Raw genomic sequence first — 16,644 nt, forward strand, 5'->3', positions numbered from 1 at the left:
GCGGGACCTGCGCGCCGGGAGCCGCCCTCGCCTCGCGGCATTCCCGGGAGAGCGACGCGGCGGGAAGCGGGAGCCGCGGGCGGGCGGGCGGCTCGGCAGCATCTCCGGGCGGCTGGCGAGAGGGTCATGCACAGCAATGGGAAGAGAAGGAATTGGGCCCTGCGGTGATTGTTAGTGGCCGATGTTGAGGGAAGTGGAGCACGGGAATTGGGGGTTCAGCCAGGCTTCCCTAGGCTTGGGGATAGCCGGGATGTGAGGGACACGGCCCTGAGCAGCCCCCTTGAGCTGGCCCTGTGCCCTCCGAAGAGCCCCAGCTGTTCTAACCCCATCTCTCACCCACGTTTTCACAGCACAGTCAGGTTGGGTTTATATATTTAAATTTTATAAAATATGATGCCAGATGATGGAAAATTCCTGTTACCTGTGCAGAATGCAGTGAGATTGTGGAGCAAACTCTAACACATTCCTTGTTAGCTGTTGAAGGTGGTGCTCTAGTTCTAATGTTAACAGCCTATCAGGCCTTCATAAGAACACGGATAATTTGTAATTTAGTAATGCTGCAAACACCCTACAGTGCTGGAATTAGGAATAATTTACAAGGCAATGGGTAAGAAGGATTGCATTGATGCTCAATCATTTGGGTGTTTCTTAGGGCTGCTGGTTATGGTATATTCCTTTTCTCCACTAAAATTAAGATAATTTCTATCACTGTCCTCATCTGACAAGTTTTTCCCAATGTTTAAATGTATGTTCTTCCTAATACTGGATGATTGTTTGCCTTACTGGTGCATGTTGCTGGTAAGTTAAAAAAAAAACAACAAAACCCCCAAAACTACAAACAAATAAACAAACAATCCATAAAACCCCAATCAAAACAAAACAAACAAACAAAAAAATAACCCAACCAGAAAGAACCTCTTGATCCTTTTTGAAATATTTTAATTACCACAAACAGTGGCAATTTCAGTTCGTTACATCAGGATCAGGCTTGGTCTTGCTCCAGAACTCTTGTAGCCATTAATGAGATTTTACCTGCACAAAGTTGCAGTGCAGGTAATTTATTTTATTTAACTTTTTAGAATTTAATTTATTTCCTCACTGTTTTTTCTCAGAGGTAACAATTCTATGCCCTCAGAACTGCAGAGAAATACCTGATCATCATTTAAATAAGAATCTGCACTGGAAGGCAACTTTTTTTCACCATCAGTGCTTCAATTTCTACAGCCAGTTTTGTGGTCTGAGAGCATCAGCAGTATAATATATTCACTTCCTATTTGTTGCCTAAAAAAGTTAAAGCATTTCATCACAGCTACAAGAAAAATTGCTGCAGTAATGAGTATGGGGAAATTCTGTCCTCTGCAATCAAATCCATTTTGTCACCTCACAGGAAACTGCCTGATGTGATCATGTCCTATCCATAGCTGCCAGGGGAAACACTGGAGTTGGTGGTTCAGTTGTTAATAATACAAAAGATGGAGCAGGAAATGCTCCCTTGTCTGAGTCACAAAAAGCATTTATAGCTTGATTTTCTGTCTTCTCTGAGGAAGTTGCTATTTCAGACATTTTGACATACATACAAACATACATACATACATATATATATATTTACATACTCACATGCTGACAGGCAAATCTTGTCAAGCCTTTCCAGTCTCAGTGTTCCACTGAATTCTTTATGTCAGTGCCCACCTCTCTTCACATCCAGTGGGTTTCACTCACAAGCACAATAATAAAGTTTGAACTTCCAGAATCTTGAGAATATCTTGACTTCTTTTTGCTGAATGCTGCTTTTGATCTGTTGCTGAATTACTAAATTTCTTTATCTAATAATAAATAAAGAGGCAAGAAGTGAAGCAGATGAGCTTCTTAGCTATTGGCAGAGGTGGTTTTTACATCTAATTTCTTCAATGTGGGTAATTTTGTAGCTTTTGAGCAATTTAATGGATATTGGCAAAAGTGCAATTATCAGATTAATAGTTAAACAGTATTATTTTTAAATACTCTTTTGTTTAGGCTTTATTCTCCCATCCACTTTGTTTGTAACAGTCTTACTACTGCCACAGCTATAAATATTTTTACCTTAGTAAAGTTAATGCAACTTTTCCAGTTTGTTTTTATAAATTTTAGTTTGGGGGTGATTTTCTTTTTATAAATCTGACCTCAAAGAGAACACTGAGCTCAAGCTTCTGAAAACCTGTGGTGCAAAGGCCTTTTCTTTCAGTCCAGGAGACAGAATTAAATGTGACATCCATATAAAAGTTGGAAATTAAACCACTAATCACTTTGGGCTTATTGCCTATAATTTATTGTGGAGATTTTTTGGTTAAATATGTTATACTTCAGGGACTTCACTGCCCTTTAGTCAAAGCTAAACTAGGAGAGAAATTGGTTCTGAGCAATGCAGACACATTGAAGTGCCTGAAGTCAAGTAAGGAATTGTGAGTTATCCTCATTTTCCTCCCCTCTGGGATACTGAGCTCCTGCAGGAACTTCTAAAGATCTTCCTATTTAGGTCATTTTCTTGCATTTTATAAAGCTGTTCTTTTCTCTTGTGACTTGATGGTTTTATACAAATGTAAGGCTGTTTCACAGAATCCATTCTGCCTGAGAGGCCACTCCTAATATAATTATCTCATAATAAGCATATGCTTTTCCAATAATAATGCTTCTTAGCTAAATTATCTAATCTTAAAAGCATCTCAAGTGTCCAACATCTAATGCTTTCTCTCTGTAGCTTGTGAAAAAGAGAGATACTAGAACTACAAGAATATTATTTCTTCTTTTTAGATTTTTTTCCTTTATATACTTGCCGCAAACCATGCACATTTTACCCACTCATTTATCTGAAAGTCTATCCATACACCTGATTTCACATATTTTCCTGCAACAAATTTTGTTGTTTATTTAGCAACAATAGGATTCATTCCCATATACACTTTTCATAGGGATTTTCTCCACACACATTGACTTGGTGTTTTAGTAATTGCTGCAATGCTTTTACCATTGTTTTTTCTGTGGTGTCTGCATCTCTTGAATTCCAAAAAGCCTTGTAGCAGTTTAGATTTTTCTGTCCAATTTCAGCTGATTGTTATTGATGGAAGATGAACTACAGCAAGGTGAAGGCTGTGGTTTGATCTGAAGCCTGGGAGCTTTGTTATTCTAATCCCTTCTGGCATGGAGTTCTGCAGCCATGAGCAGGTTAAAAAAGGAAAAAGGAAAAGCCCTGTGACCTTTCTTTGGAAGTGGAGAATTTCACTGAACCAGGAAAGGTGGCATCTGTGGAGGATGAGATGGTATCACTAAGGGTATGAGATGGTTAGAAAGAGTAAAATAATAAATTGCCAGATGCATGGGAATTTTATTCATTGCAGATTAAGAGTGGAGAAAGGTCAGGGAACATGGTCGCCACAAATCCATGATAATAACAGGTAAAAAAGGAAAAAATGTAACTTTCAGTTGTGTATTGATTTTGGGGAAAGATCTTTATTTCTGAGCTTAGGAGGCTTTCTACACAAGTCTTCAGCCAAGAGTCATGAAAGCTCTGCAGAAAGACTTCTACACACAAACTCATTTCACTGCCTCTTCAGTTTTTAGCACTGTGAGAATTATGCATTTTTAATTTCTTTGTAGAACTTCGCTTAAAAAGAACTCCTCAATATTAAGATTATTGAAGTGTTACCAGGGGCTGTGTGGGGAGTGGGACTAGAAGAGGTCTGAAGGCTGCCCAGCCTTGGAGTTTCCTTGACTGCACAGTGCAAGAGAGAATTTATTTGAGGCATGAGTTTGGTTTGAGTCATTTAGTGTTACCTCAGGGCTTGGCTTTCAAGGAGGCATTTACAAAGTGCTGATTCTGGGGGCTCTGGGGAAGAATTGCAGTTTGCATTTCTGAGTTTTATTACCCACATGTTTCAGTTGCCCCCAAGAACTTTGGCTAATTGCATTGTATTGTTGATTATAAAAGCCAAAGAAAAACCCCAAGGAAAACAATGCACCAAGTGCCTCACAGAAACTGTGCTTTCTGCTGCTGAAACAGAAAAATCAGTTGGATGTACAAGAAAGAAATACTTCCATAGAGATACAGATGGAAGTGCTTTGCTCAGAACCTCATCAGTCCTGTTTCATGGATTTCAGATGTATATGACTTGTAGCAAGTGGGATATTGGAAGAATTACACAAATTAGGTGAGCAGAGTGCATGTGCTGGAGAGCAGCACTTTATCCCATGTTCCAGGTGTGTTCTGGCTCCCAGGTGCAAAGGGACTCCACGATCTCAGCTCACACTCTCACTGTGCCAGCTCACTGATGTGATGGAGCCCTGTGTCCAGGGTGACACAGGAGTGTCAGGGTGACTTGTTCTGAGATCTGAGCAGAGCCCAGGAATTCCAGACCCCTCACTTCACCCCATTAACTCTCCTCACTGCTGCAATTGGCCTTCCAGCAACTTGCAGGTTTGAAGGGCACTGATCCATAAGGGGTTTTGCCACCACAGCCAGCAGTGGGGAGAACAGAGATGCTGCTGTGGTGCTGCTGCTTCCCTCTTGCTGTGCTATTTCCTTTTCATTTTCTAAGGTGCTCTCCTAGGTTACAATATTAAGATATATTCTATTCCCATCCTCAGGAGCTGCTGAAACCAGGAGGGGCATTGTTTCTTCCTTATCTTCTATTAATGGGCCCATCAATGCCTTTCTGTGTGACTCAGAGATAACTCCCTCCAGGAGCCATTCCTGTTTAATGGACCCACCACACCACTCACAGACTGATAACATCCCACTGGGAGATGCTCTGCCCAGGGGGGAGGAGCTAAGCATCCCCACCTGGATATAATCTGGGATTTGGGACAGAACTTTCTTTCTAGAGGAAGACTACTACACCCTTTCTATAGGATCACTGCTCCAACAGAACCACATCTGCCACTCCAGGAGGACTGCAGACACCCATCCAACTGGACTGCTACCACCAGGATGTCAGGTTGTGTTCTGACTTTGTCAGTGGTTTTTCTTTTGCATTATTACATGTATTTTGGTTTTCTTTTCCTAATAAACTGTATTTCTGGCTTGGAGGCTCTCAATGGTTTTGCTTTTGAACCAGAACAGGTGCCATCTCCTCAGACTCATAGCAGAGGCTGTCTGGAACAGAGGAAGAGCTGAGGTGTGTTAGATGTGGCCAGGAGCTGCTGAGCTGTGTCCCTCTGTATATCTGGACACAGCTGCCACACCAGTAGGTGTGACTCAGGAAGGCGTAAAAACCAGAGCTGTGTGACAAAGAGTGGAGCTTTTCACAGCTTCTTGACCAGGTTAAATGAGAGCAGCACGAGCAGGGCTGCTCCTGTTCTTACTTGGAGGACACACTGTAGGATTCCAGTGTATGCATGGTTTTCATTAAGCTCTGTAACTTTTAATAGTTGATTTTTATGAAAGCACCATGAGTTATTTATTAAGTAGTTTGTATTTGTGGAGTATGGGATTTTTACTTGTGCTTTAATGTTATGATTAAAAAAAAAACCCACAAGTTGGCAACTATGCTTTTATAAAATTTTCATTATCGAATGACGCTGTGTGTAACTGTGGGTTATTTTGTGACTGAATCATGGATTACCTCACAGTGGAGCTCAGAGGTGTGGGCTATGCTGTCATTTCAGAGAACTTATTTTACCCTGCATGTCTTGCTCATGCGTTTTAACCTTGAAAAACTTGCTAAATATATCAAGTGTATGAAACTTGTCACCAGTTTTTGCAAAGGTGTGAACAAGCAGGCTAGTTAGATTTTGTAGGAAACAAAGACCAGGAATGAGGGGAAATGAGTCGTACAAAAAATTGTGATTTCAAATTAGTTTGACAATGGAAGGTGGACAGCAGGACATTGCCATGGCCCAAAGCTTTTTGCCCTGGCTTTTTCTGTCCAGTCCTAGCTCTACTTTCTGGAGAGGAGTGAAAGCCACCCATGCTTTTAGCTGAAGGGCTCAAAAGACAGCCATGAACTTCAGTTTTCAACAGCCTGCAGGGAGAAAGGCTGACCAGACAGCCTTGAAGATAAACCAGTGTCCCCCAAAATGAAGGAGCTTTGGGGATCTTGGCAGACCAGGATTATCACTCCTTGTTTGCTGGTGGTTAGGGCTCTTGGAGTTTTATTGTCTTGGGGGTGGGGTGGTGATGATGATGTTTTCTTAGCTGGTACTGGTTCCTCAGAGCTCAGTGTCTGTTCAGAAGTGTTTGCCCTGATGTTTCTCTGTGAGGCTTTATGGAGCTCTGCTGGTTTGCATATGCCCGCGGTGGGCTGGCAAACGGGGCTCTGAGGCTCACAGGGTGAAGCTAATCCCTGCTTCTGCACTCTTGGCAGAAATCCTGGCAGGACTTTGGGCCATGAGGGAAGTTGGATGGAGGACAAGGGTCGGGGGGAGGTTGGAAATTGCATTTAAGACTCTGCTGGGAGTCTTAATACTGGTAATGTGTTCACTGAGATAAAGTAGGAAAAGTGCTGGTTGGGAAAGCTGACAAGAGCCCAGCCAGATCCATTTTGGAGCTAGGGATCAGAAGGCTCCTTCCTGACACTTTGCTTGGCTGGACAGGCTTAGTTTACTATTTTAGAGCAAACAACAAAGCAGCTCTGCATTGTGGTGCCAGAGTAGTAATAGAGCACTTCCTGTACTTGAAATTCAATTTTACATTCCCTGCAGAAATACACATGGTTTTCACTGAACTAAATAGAGTTTAGCATGTTTGGTATTAATATTACTGGCTCCTTGCTGTTTGTATGCATTTTTGTGCCAGAATGCTTTTATATGGGAAAAATATGTCCTGCAAGCTTTTGTAGGGATGAAACACATTTTTTACTCGGAAAATGCCTCCAGAAGGTCTCATGTGGTGTTGTGTATTAATCTGTAATAGGATGGAGTGATTTGAACTGACCTTCACAAAGTGTTTAGCTGAGTGAACACTTTCTGTGGCAGGGTTTTCATTCGTAAATCCAGGATGCCAGAGGGAATAAGGGATGGGAAAAAGGAGAACTTCCAGAGTAGCAAACTCTGAAGCAGAGCCAACATTAAGGAATGAGATAAGGGAGCTGTTGAGCAAAAAGTATGAGTGAATTAAGTGTTTTTTTCTGCCAGGCCTTCACTGTTCACCACAGAATGCATGAGCGAGGAGCTCTGACACTAAGGATGGGGAGCTTGGAAAGAGAAGGTGACAGTTCCTGACAGGCTGAGTGGTGCTTGGGCTGGTTAGGAGCAGGTGACTGGAGATACACAGGGCAAGGGTTGTTTCTTTTCAGATGCACAGTGAGGGAAGTGTAAAGCTGATGGCATACAGCCACAAGATAATCACCAACATCTCAGCTGCAGGTCTGCATCTTTGGGTGTGCACAGGACTTGAGAGCTGGCAGATAAAAGGGCTGAGAGATTTGTTCTCAGGGCCCACTCCAGCACTTGCTGCTCCTCAGGGCACAGCCAGTCCCCTGCATAAGGCTCTTTGAGTCTAATGCCAGTCCTGTAAGCACAAAGGACATTGAGGCTCTAAAGGTGACAGCAATCCCAGAGCAAGCAGCCTGGGCTGCTGAGGAGGCAGGCTGGGTGGTAAAGCACCAGGAGCAGTGCAAACCAAAGTACAGCTCTGAGCATGGATCTCAAAGGCAGTGCCAGCTCACAGCCCCTCCAAACCCCACTTTGCACAGAAGCAGCTGTGTGATACCGTGCCAGTCACTGGCTGCATCCTATGGTTTCAGATCCTTTCAATCAGCAGAAACTGAGCTCAGTACAATTAATTTGTTCCATTCCCCTATGTGGGCACACCCTGGAACAGAAGCAACTCTTTGATTTTCAAATCAGCAGTTTACTTATGAGATTTTATACAGGACACTTTCAGAATTTCTCATATGCTGTTCCTCTTATACCTTTTTCCATGTCAGGGAAGTTTTGTTTTAACATGCTTTTGTCTTTTCTGCTCATAGTGTGGCATATCCTAATAAATCTTGTTTATTACTGAAACCTTTCTTACTTGCCATTATTTCTGAGGATTTTTCCCCATTTTCATCCTTTGAATCAAAGCCTTTTTATGTTGGTCTTTACTGCAAACCAGCAGTGTTCTTTTTGTTAAGATTTGGTAGACTTTTTTATTGCTTTGTGGAGGTGAGCATTTCAATTATGTAGTTTTAGGATTAGCCAAAATTACAGAGAGGTTTGGAAGGAACAAGGCCTCTTTGGATTCACATCAGCCTAAGAAAAAAATCTGTAGAAAAACTGTTTCCAACTTTCTGGGCCTCATTTGTAGGAAAAAGTACTAAGTTTAATTTCCCTTGTAGTTGAACAGTCACCCTCAAGCTGTCTACTCCTATGCATACATATATATATATAAAAATCCTCACGGGGGCACTCTTGGTTTAAGCACAATGTAGAGGAGGTGCATTTTTCATCTCGATTTTCCTTTGTAGTAGACTGACAAAAAAAAGCTTAAGGAGCTCCTAGAATGACTTTCAAGTCACAGTTAAAAATAAGCTAAAATAAATGTTACATAAGGCAAAGGAGCTTCAAGTCTGTCATTCTGGTATAAAGCAAATCTAGTTATATAATCTCTACTGCCAGAATTTTGACTTTCACTTAAAATAGGGTCATAGTAGGAATGAAAGGTCATTATTTAGAAATTTGGGATTTAGTTGACTGTTTTTCTTATTTCTTTTGCAACCATTACTCTTTTTTTTTTTTTTTTTTTTTTTTTTTTTTTGTAAGTAAAAGAAGGAGGGGGGAAGTAAACTGTCCCTGTATGTGATGTTGTGGCTTTCCTGCTGTTACAGGTTATGATGTATAACCCACAGTGACAGGGAAATCCAAGATACCTAGGGCAAGAATTTATTTGGTAATTTGGAGGAAGCTTCCTGCTTGTGTCCATTTCTCAAGCCCACAATAACTGAACTGAAGTTATCTCTGAATTTGTATACTGCTAAGCTTCTTGACCAGCTGGAGTTCTCTTTGTTATCATCATTAATAAGCAAAATTATTAGTTGTTCAAAGAGCAGACATATCAATATATTATTGATCACCAAACAGCTCAAAAAAATTTGCCGAAAGAGAAGAAAATTACATTAAACACCTAATTTTGCTTTTTTTGTCTTGCTGCAAGGACATTTAGTAGGTAAAGCTGAACTGTGTCATGGGCTCTTGAGTGAGGAATTCCTTGGAAGAAACAAGCCTTGTATTCTTCACAAGAAGGATTAGCAGTTCCTAAATGCCTGACTAATTTCTTAAACACAGTCCATGTCACTGGTACAAAGAGAACTACAGAACTCCCAATCCTTCACTGTTCCCTGCTTCCACTTAACTGCATCAGGACAGAAGCAGTAAAAGAAGGAACTAGACAGGGCAGAAGATCTGGGCTCCAGCAGTTATGAAGTCAAGTCATTCTGAATCATGTGCAATGTGGCTTTCTACTCAGAGCAAAAGGATCAGCTCTGAAATGTTATAAAAAAAAGCCTCACTAGCTGGAAGCATGTCAGTCATCCTTTTAATGGAAGTGTGGATGAACTGGGGGAAGGCTCCAGGGAGCAGAGAGGGATCATTTGAGTCAGAGGTTACTCGTGGGCTATTTCCACTATTAGTACACAAGCCCTCTGCAGCAGCCTCTGCTTTCCTGCCAGCAGCTCTGTGTTCCACAGGCACCCAGGCTGGGAGCTGCAGCTCCAGCAGGGAGCTCATCAGAGGCAGGAGACCTGTGTGTGCTGTGGGATAATGATTATTATTACTGCCAACACCCCTTTTGGGTGACTGTCAGCTTCAGCTAGAGCACAAAATTGGCTCTCCTCGTTGGTTAATTAATTTTGTTTGTAAAATACTCCTCTGACGGAGAGGGAATAAATGTTACCATTAAGGACTTAAATAGGCTTTCAGATGAAATACCATAACCAGCTGCAGGTCAGCAACAAACCATTCTTTGTTAAGGTGTTTTCCTTTTGCAGAGATACAGCCTGAATAAACTGAATAATCTCATCCTTTTAAGGCAGACTGTTAAGGTGGACTAATTCTATGATCAAAAATGTTCTATAGATCATAACAGCAGGAAGAAATACATTTAAAATTATTCATTATTTTAGTAGAGCATTTTCTGTGTGAAAAGGGCTACAATCTTCTCCTTTGTATAGTATATACATCTATTTTATTTTATATCTTTTTGATCTGTTACTAATATTTAAAAGTAATAACCTTAAGAAGAGTTAAACCTTCTCTGGCCCACACAAGAATTATCAAGTGCTGAAATCAAGACTGATATATATAAAAATCAGAATTCTAACCTTACCCAGTTTTTTTTTAAAAATCAAACCATAGACTCTTTTAGATTGAAAAAGATCTTTGAGTGCAACCATTCCCCCAGCCCTGCCAAGGCCACCACTGAACCACATCCTCAAGTGCCACATCTGCATGGCTTAAATCCCTCCAGGGATGGGGACTCCACCACTCCCCCAGGCACCCTGTTTCAGTAGTAATTTTAGGTAACTGCTTATTAATTTTAGCATTAAAAATAAGGTGTGTGTTAAATTGATTCATAATAGATTTTAAAAGGCCCAGACAACTGACATCTCAGTACAAGCCTGAAATTAGAAGGAAATTTAGTATTTTGCTGAACCATCCTTTGACCTTTCAGCCACTGTATACCGTACATTAATTCAGAAGTTGTTTTACAGAATGGAATATAAAAATCAGAAAGAGCTTCAATATTGTATGACCACCTTAGGGAAAAAGAGAACATTTTGTAGGTACATAAAGCTGGCAAGAAGAACCCACAGAGGGAGATATTTAGGCACTGGAATGGGATAGGCAGGAAATAGCTGTTGATGACAGTGGTTTGCAAAAGCCTAAATAAATGACCAAATGTGTCACTGTGGGTTTTAGCAGAAGAATAATTACCTGTTATAGAAAAATGCTTCAATAAGAGATTTTAAAGGGTGGAAGATTTGGATTTAAAAAATGGCATATGAGATGAACATAGGTAAGAATTCCAATTTTGTGTTCATCTCCAATAAATTCACAATTCAGCTGGTGTCACAGTGAATTGAACCCTCTAGACTTAATGCAAACAAAGGGGTCATGCAGTGGTGTCTGAAACAGGTGTGAGTGAGTAGGCTGTTCCCAGTTCTAGGTAACCCAGGAATCCACCTTCTTTCAAGGAGCTTAATCAGGAATGCTATCTAATAAGTCTAATTATTTTTTTTAATCCAGCATTAATTACTTTTTAATGACTTATATTTTTTTCTGTTAATTAGTTCATATATTTTAATATCAGTCTTTTTAGTGTAATGCTGTAAATAACTTGTGTTTTCTTGTTCTATAAGCTTGTCAAATTATTTTCCCAAAGGCTAAATAGGGATATCTTAAAAGCTTTTAATTGTTTCACCAGTATTTCATGGAGAGAAAAGCTGTTTTCAGACGTAAATAATTTGACAAATAACCAGGGGTAAAATCAGACATGAAAATGAAGAGGATAATCCTGAGGGAGGGAGCTCAGAAGAGCAGAGGCTTGAAAAGAAGTGACTCTACTGCAGCTGCATTCTTTGTGCTGTGTGTTTTTTCATAACTAAGTCCACATATACAAATGGAAATCTCAAGGACAGAAGTGTTCTCCACCCAGTTCATTATTTCCTGACCTTGGGAAGATGCACCTCCAGCTGGTGAGGAGTGCCTCTCTAATGAGACATGCTAACATCAAAGGTGATGCAGGGCTCTGGAACTTAATAACCTCTCCTGAGCTCAGAAATCTGGGTCTCGTGGCAGCACTGCCCAAGCTCCTGGGGCCAAGTGACATCCAGACTGCAAAACACGGGTGAAAGCAGGGAGGCATCAGCAAGAGTCCATGGCAAAGGACAGGGAGCCAATTACCAGAGATGTGGTGTTTGTGAAGGAAAGTAAACTTAGTGCCATAATAAAGCAAAACTGAGGCAAATGGAGTTTTAAGAGGTACAAAAGTCTTTCCCAGGGATTAAAAAACCTCTTCTGTTTTGTGATGCTGAATGGGGAGAGTGCTCCATGCTGAAGGAAAACACCAGAGAAGAAAATCAGCTCAACATTTCTGTACATCAGGGATCTGAGATGATGACTACAGACCTAGTGGTGTACATACAATTCCAATGTCTCTCATTCCCAAGCCCCAGATCTGCAGGTTCAGGGGCAGCTGTTTCTGCTAACAATGAGCAGCCTGGGCTGCACTTTGCTCCTCATCAGAGGAAATGCAGAGCGTGCTCTGTAATTCATCTTTCTGACCCAGTTCATAAGAAACACTGCTCGTACTGGCAGGATCTCCTCTGACAGAAGGCATGTCAGCAAGAGCTTTTGCTCAGTCTCACTCCACTGGCCACAACAGAAGTGAGTAGCAAAGCTATTGTCCTGGTAACTGCTGCTCTTGCTGTAATGCTCAATGCTTGCTTTTGGGAAAAGAACAATCTATTTCCTTTTTATGCAGCAAATAACAAGGGGAAATTCACAAACAGCATTATTAGACAGTCTTGTAGTTCACAGATGACAGCAGGAAACAGATAAATGTTTTATTGGCTAAAAAGAGCTGAATTGTAATACTAAGTTCTTATTGGAAAAAGAGCTGAATTGTAATACTAAATTCAAATTTTCTTTGAAAGGGAGTATTTCTCTGACACCCTTTTAAGAGTTTAAACCTATGGAAAATCTTAGGAATGGCTATTCAATTTAAAAATCAAGATAAATACTTGGTTTATCTCTGATCACATCAGTTGGCCTGTCACAGTAACACTCTTCCTGCCTGTCCTACTGATTGAAGAGTAACAAGAAGCTGTAGGCTCCTCCCTCCTCAGATGAATCCCAGTATTAAATGGGACACTTTTACCAAATGTTTCACCTTTTAAATACTGTCCATTAAGTCCTCGAAGGAAAGTGTGGATATGTTAGGTAGGCATGGCTAGAAATAGTCAATAGCTGTTCTTGCCATGAACATTGTGCCTGACAGGAAATTCTGATGCATTTGACAGTGGTACCCATACAGGGCATTCTTTGTCTGCTGTCTCTGTACTAATTTCTTGCTGTTTGCCACAATTGGACACAAACTGCAAAATGCCTGGGATATTAAATGGACAACACCAACTTTCCCCAAGCTCCTACTGTTTTCTTCTTAATTTTTCTCTCAAAATACCCTAATTTTGAGGTTACTTACAATTTTCTCAGGAAGTTCCCTTAAAGTTGATGGGGAATTTTGGTCACATCAGAGCAGACACTGCAGCAGGGAAAAAAAATCTTCAAGAATTGTTGTGGAATTTTCAGTTCTTTATTAATGTTACAGAGGGATTTCCCCTTCTTTGCACTCCTGTGGAACAAAAAGTAACTTTTAGTCTGCTGTATTTGTGGCACCTTTAGGATTTCATAGCCATACTTAAAAAGGCTCAGCCCTTCAGTGCCCCTTCTCTTTATTGCCCCATCTTGATAGGGAATAGGGTTTGATAGGGAAATGGGATTCTCTGGGAGCAAACAGGACAAGGATGACAATGTCCTTGTCATTGGCTTGGAGTTTTCACCAGACATTGTCCTATCAAGCCAGCCCATAATCAGAACATTTCAGTTTTGCCTGTGTTTTCATAACCCTGCTGTGGATCCCAAGCATCCACGCTTGGTCCCTGTTTTTCCCATGTTCTAAAGTCCCACTGGGCAAAGGCTGTTCACCCAGCAGTGCTGGCTGGGAGGCAGAGCCAGCAGCAAGCACAATGTCACCTCTTTCCTCTGCTTATGTGTGAGAGGAAGAGAAAACCACCGTGTCTTGCATCAGCCAAAAAGGGAAGCTTGGTTGTTATCTACTCCCCAAACTGTCCCCTCCCTTGGCTCGCTGCGGGCAGGGCTGACCAGAAATGATTTGACAAACCCTGACAAGGTAAGTGGGGCTGTACATGGTCTCCCTTTCCTGCTGTCTGCAGATTCAAGGCATCAGTTTTTTTCTGGATGTTCTTTTTTTATTTTTATTTTGCAATAACAGGTACAGGAAATGATGCCATGAGCAAAGAAAAAGTTCACTGAGAAGATAAAGTAACTCTGTAATTTGCAGATCTGGGAACAAGGCACAGATCATTTATAATTTCCATGTCTTCTGTGTAGAGTCTTTGTGGCACATGGAAAATGTAAAAGAAAGGATATGGGAGTGCTTCACCTGTACAAGAACAAACATGGCTCTACTAACAACAAGGTAATCTCTAAATCTGTTTGTTCAGAAGCAGTAGATCATACTCTGTATTAAGTACTGACAGTGCTGTTCCAGAAAATGAGATGAGAAAGAACAAGATTGTCCTCTATGCATTTTTTCCAATTATAAAAAGGATATTTTTTTAGTTCCAAAATATTCCTGAATGTACATTCTTAGAATAGTTAGAACTATTAAAACTTCAGTTTTATAATAATGTTTCTTCTCTGTTTCTGGGTCAGCTAACTTCAGCTGTCAGCTTCTTCAGCTTCTGGGATTGACCACTGTAAGTGTAGTCATCAACCTTTCTTTTAGGAGCCTTCCCAGGTAAGAAGTGCTAAAACAATGCAGCCAAATACATCACAAGCTACAGGTTACAGTAGTGTAGTCCTGCAGAGCTGTGACTTTGAAGTATTTCCTTGAACAATACTCCTGGGACTCCTGACAGCTACGCTGAAAATGAAAGCCTTCTGTATTCAGTTTGGGATCAGAGAAATAACTAGAAAGACAAACATTTTAATTCATTTTAAGGGTTGTCTGTCAAGCAAGGGGTGAGCAATCAAAGGCTGACAGCTTCCTGTCCTAGGGCTAGTTGTCTCACCTCGCTGAGGTGGCTGCAGTCCAGGTTCTTCTGGCTCTGACTCCACGGCAAACATCTGCCCTGGCAGCGGTTCATCCCGCTCGGTGTCTGTGTGTACTTGGAAAGAGGTAAATGTTCTCACACTGGGTGGGACAAAGTGGGAGTTATTTGGAAGAAACTTTAGAGTTTCTTCACAGGTTTTCAGGGCTCTTAGTCTTGGGGGGAAAAAAAACAAAACCAAAACCCAAACCAAAACTGAAAACAAAACTCCTCTGACTGCGTCTGGATACCTTCTCTGAAATTTTATCTTGTACTAATCTCCAGTTCAAATAGAGAACTGTAAATCATTCAAGGTAAAACAGCTGACAGTACATTTCATAGCTAAAATGTAGCAGTCTTTCTGCAGGAACAGTGATCAACAGCAATGCTGAGCACACAGGCCAACTGCATGATGTGGATGGAAGCAAAACCATCTAAAACCATTTAATTCAATTTTTAGTGCTAGGGAATCTCAGTATAAAATGGTTTCTGTGAGCCAGCTGCTATTACTACTACATGGACTATCAACTTCTACTGGCTGGGCTCTAATTCCTAGAAATTGCTTGATGCCAAAGTCATTACTGCCTAATTAGAGCCCAGCAGAAACAAGGGGATGAGCCAGGGAAGTTCCATGGCATTGTGGGCACAGTGGCATGTTTACAGACTGCTGCCAGCCCCGGGAGCGCAGCGGTTGGCTGGTCAGGCTGGTACAAAAATGCTTTTGTGGCTGTCTTTAAGGGCTGGGGATTTATTGTTAGTTATTTCACCCATGGATCACCAGGTTCTTATTCACAACCAAGACTGCAGGGTTTTCCTTTGCCCTTCCTTATTTCTTTTGTTTCATAGGAGGGCTGAGTTCACTCTAGAGATCTGTGAGAATCAAAGTCATTTAACTATGCAACATTGTCTAAATTTTAAAAAAAAGCTTAGAATGCAAAAGACAGACTAATATTACAAGGTCCATAATTTATTTTTCTAATCTGTTACTTAGGCATTCTTGAAACAAGTCATAATTGGAATTGGATTTTTCCCCAGTCTTGGACATTAGGAAAAATGTATATCTGGTGTTTGGGAAAACCTTGTCTATTTAGCTGTTACTTGATTTTTTTCAAAGGCACTTAATTTCAGTCACTTCTATTGCAATGTTTTGTAGGATTTGTTTTTTGGTTTTTTTAATAAGGTGTGCAAAATGAAAGGTATTTGAAAAAATGCTGCTGCAATTTAACTTATACCACACAAACGAGAAGCTGGATTTAGTTTGAGATTTTGTAAAATGTTTTGCCAATGAACCACATAATGTATTAAGCAGATATATCCATGCATATTAATGCAGGACTGAATACTGAAAGCACAAGAAGCAGGAGAAGGCTCAGGGAAAGGACAGTGATCAGGCCAGCACACTGCTTGTCATCCTCTGATTCCCCACAAAATCCTTCCAGAAAGCTGGATTTTACCTTATCATGGGTGTGTCTGGATTCTACCTTCTGAGGAGAAAACCTGTCCTGCTTCTGGATTCCACTTCCTGAGGGTAAGAGTTTTTCTCCTCACAGGCACCTTTATTCTCAAAAAGGAAAATGGAAGAACATCTTAGTCCTGCGCTGAGTTTTTCCCTCATGGGCCCCTTTTTTCCCCAAAGAGGCATCTTTTCCTCCCACACTTTTCCCCTCATGGATAGTTTTACTCCTTAAAGGGCAATGGAAAGTCATCTCTCACCCACACCGAGCTTTTCCCTCATGGCTTTATTCCCCAAGAGGGAAATGGAAGAGCATTTCCTTCCCACCCTTCTCCCCTCACAGGCATCTTTATTCCACATGAGGGGAATGGAAGAGGATCTTCCTCCCTCCCGTGCTGAGTTTTCCCC

The 16,644-nt window shown here is 41.1% G+C and overlaps 1 protein-coding gene and 1 long non-coding RNA gene across 2 annotated transcripts in view; one reads left to right on the forward strand and one right to left on the reverse strand.

Moving 5' to 3' along the window:
- Positions 1-64: 64 nt before the first annotated feature.
- On the reverse strand, positions 65-14,979 carry LOC127059377 (uncharacterized). Its single transcript, XR_007777089.1, has 3 exons — positions 14,766-14,979; positions 13,154-13,303; positions 65-1,823 (listed from the first exon to the last, which is right to left on the reverse strand). It is a non-coding gene; the product is annotated as an uncharacterized LOC127059377 (long non-coding RNA).
- Positions 13,805-16,644, forward strand: part of CCDC88A (coiled-coil domain containing 88A) — a 71,337-nt gene continuing 68,497 nt past the window's right edge. Inside the window, exons 1-4 of the mRNA XM_050972179.1 lie at positions 13,805-13,861; positions 13,964-14,170; positions 14,407-14,491; positions 16,117-16,311. The gene's annotated coding sequence lies outside the window, so the exon portion shown is untranslated. The remainder of the gene's footprint in view (positions 13,862-13,963; positions 14,171-14,406; positions 14,492-16,116; positions 16,312-16,644) is intronic.

The sequence above is a fragment of the Serinus canaria genome, chromosome 3 (genome assembly GCF_022539315.1).
Source record: "Serinus canaria isolate serCan28SL12 chromosome 3, serCan2020, whole genome shotgun sequence".
NCBI lineage: Eukaryota > Metazoa > Chordata > Aves > Passeriformes > Fringillidae > Serinus > Serinus canaria.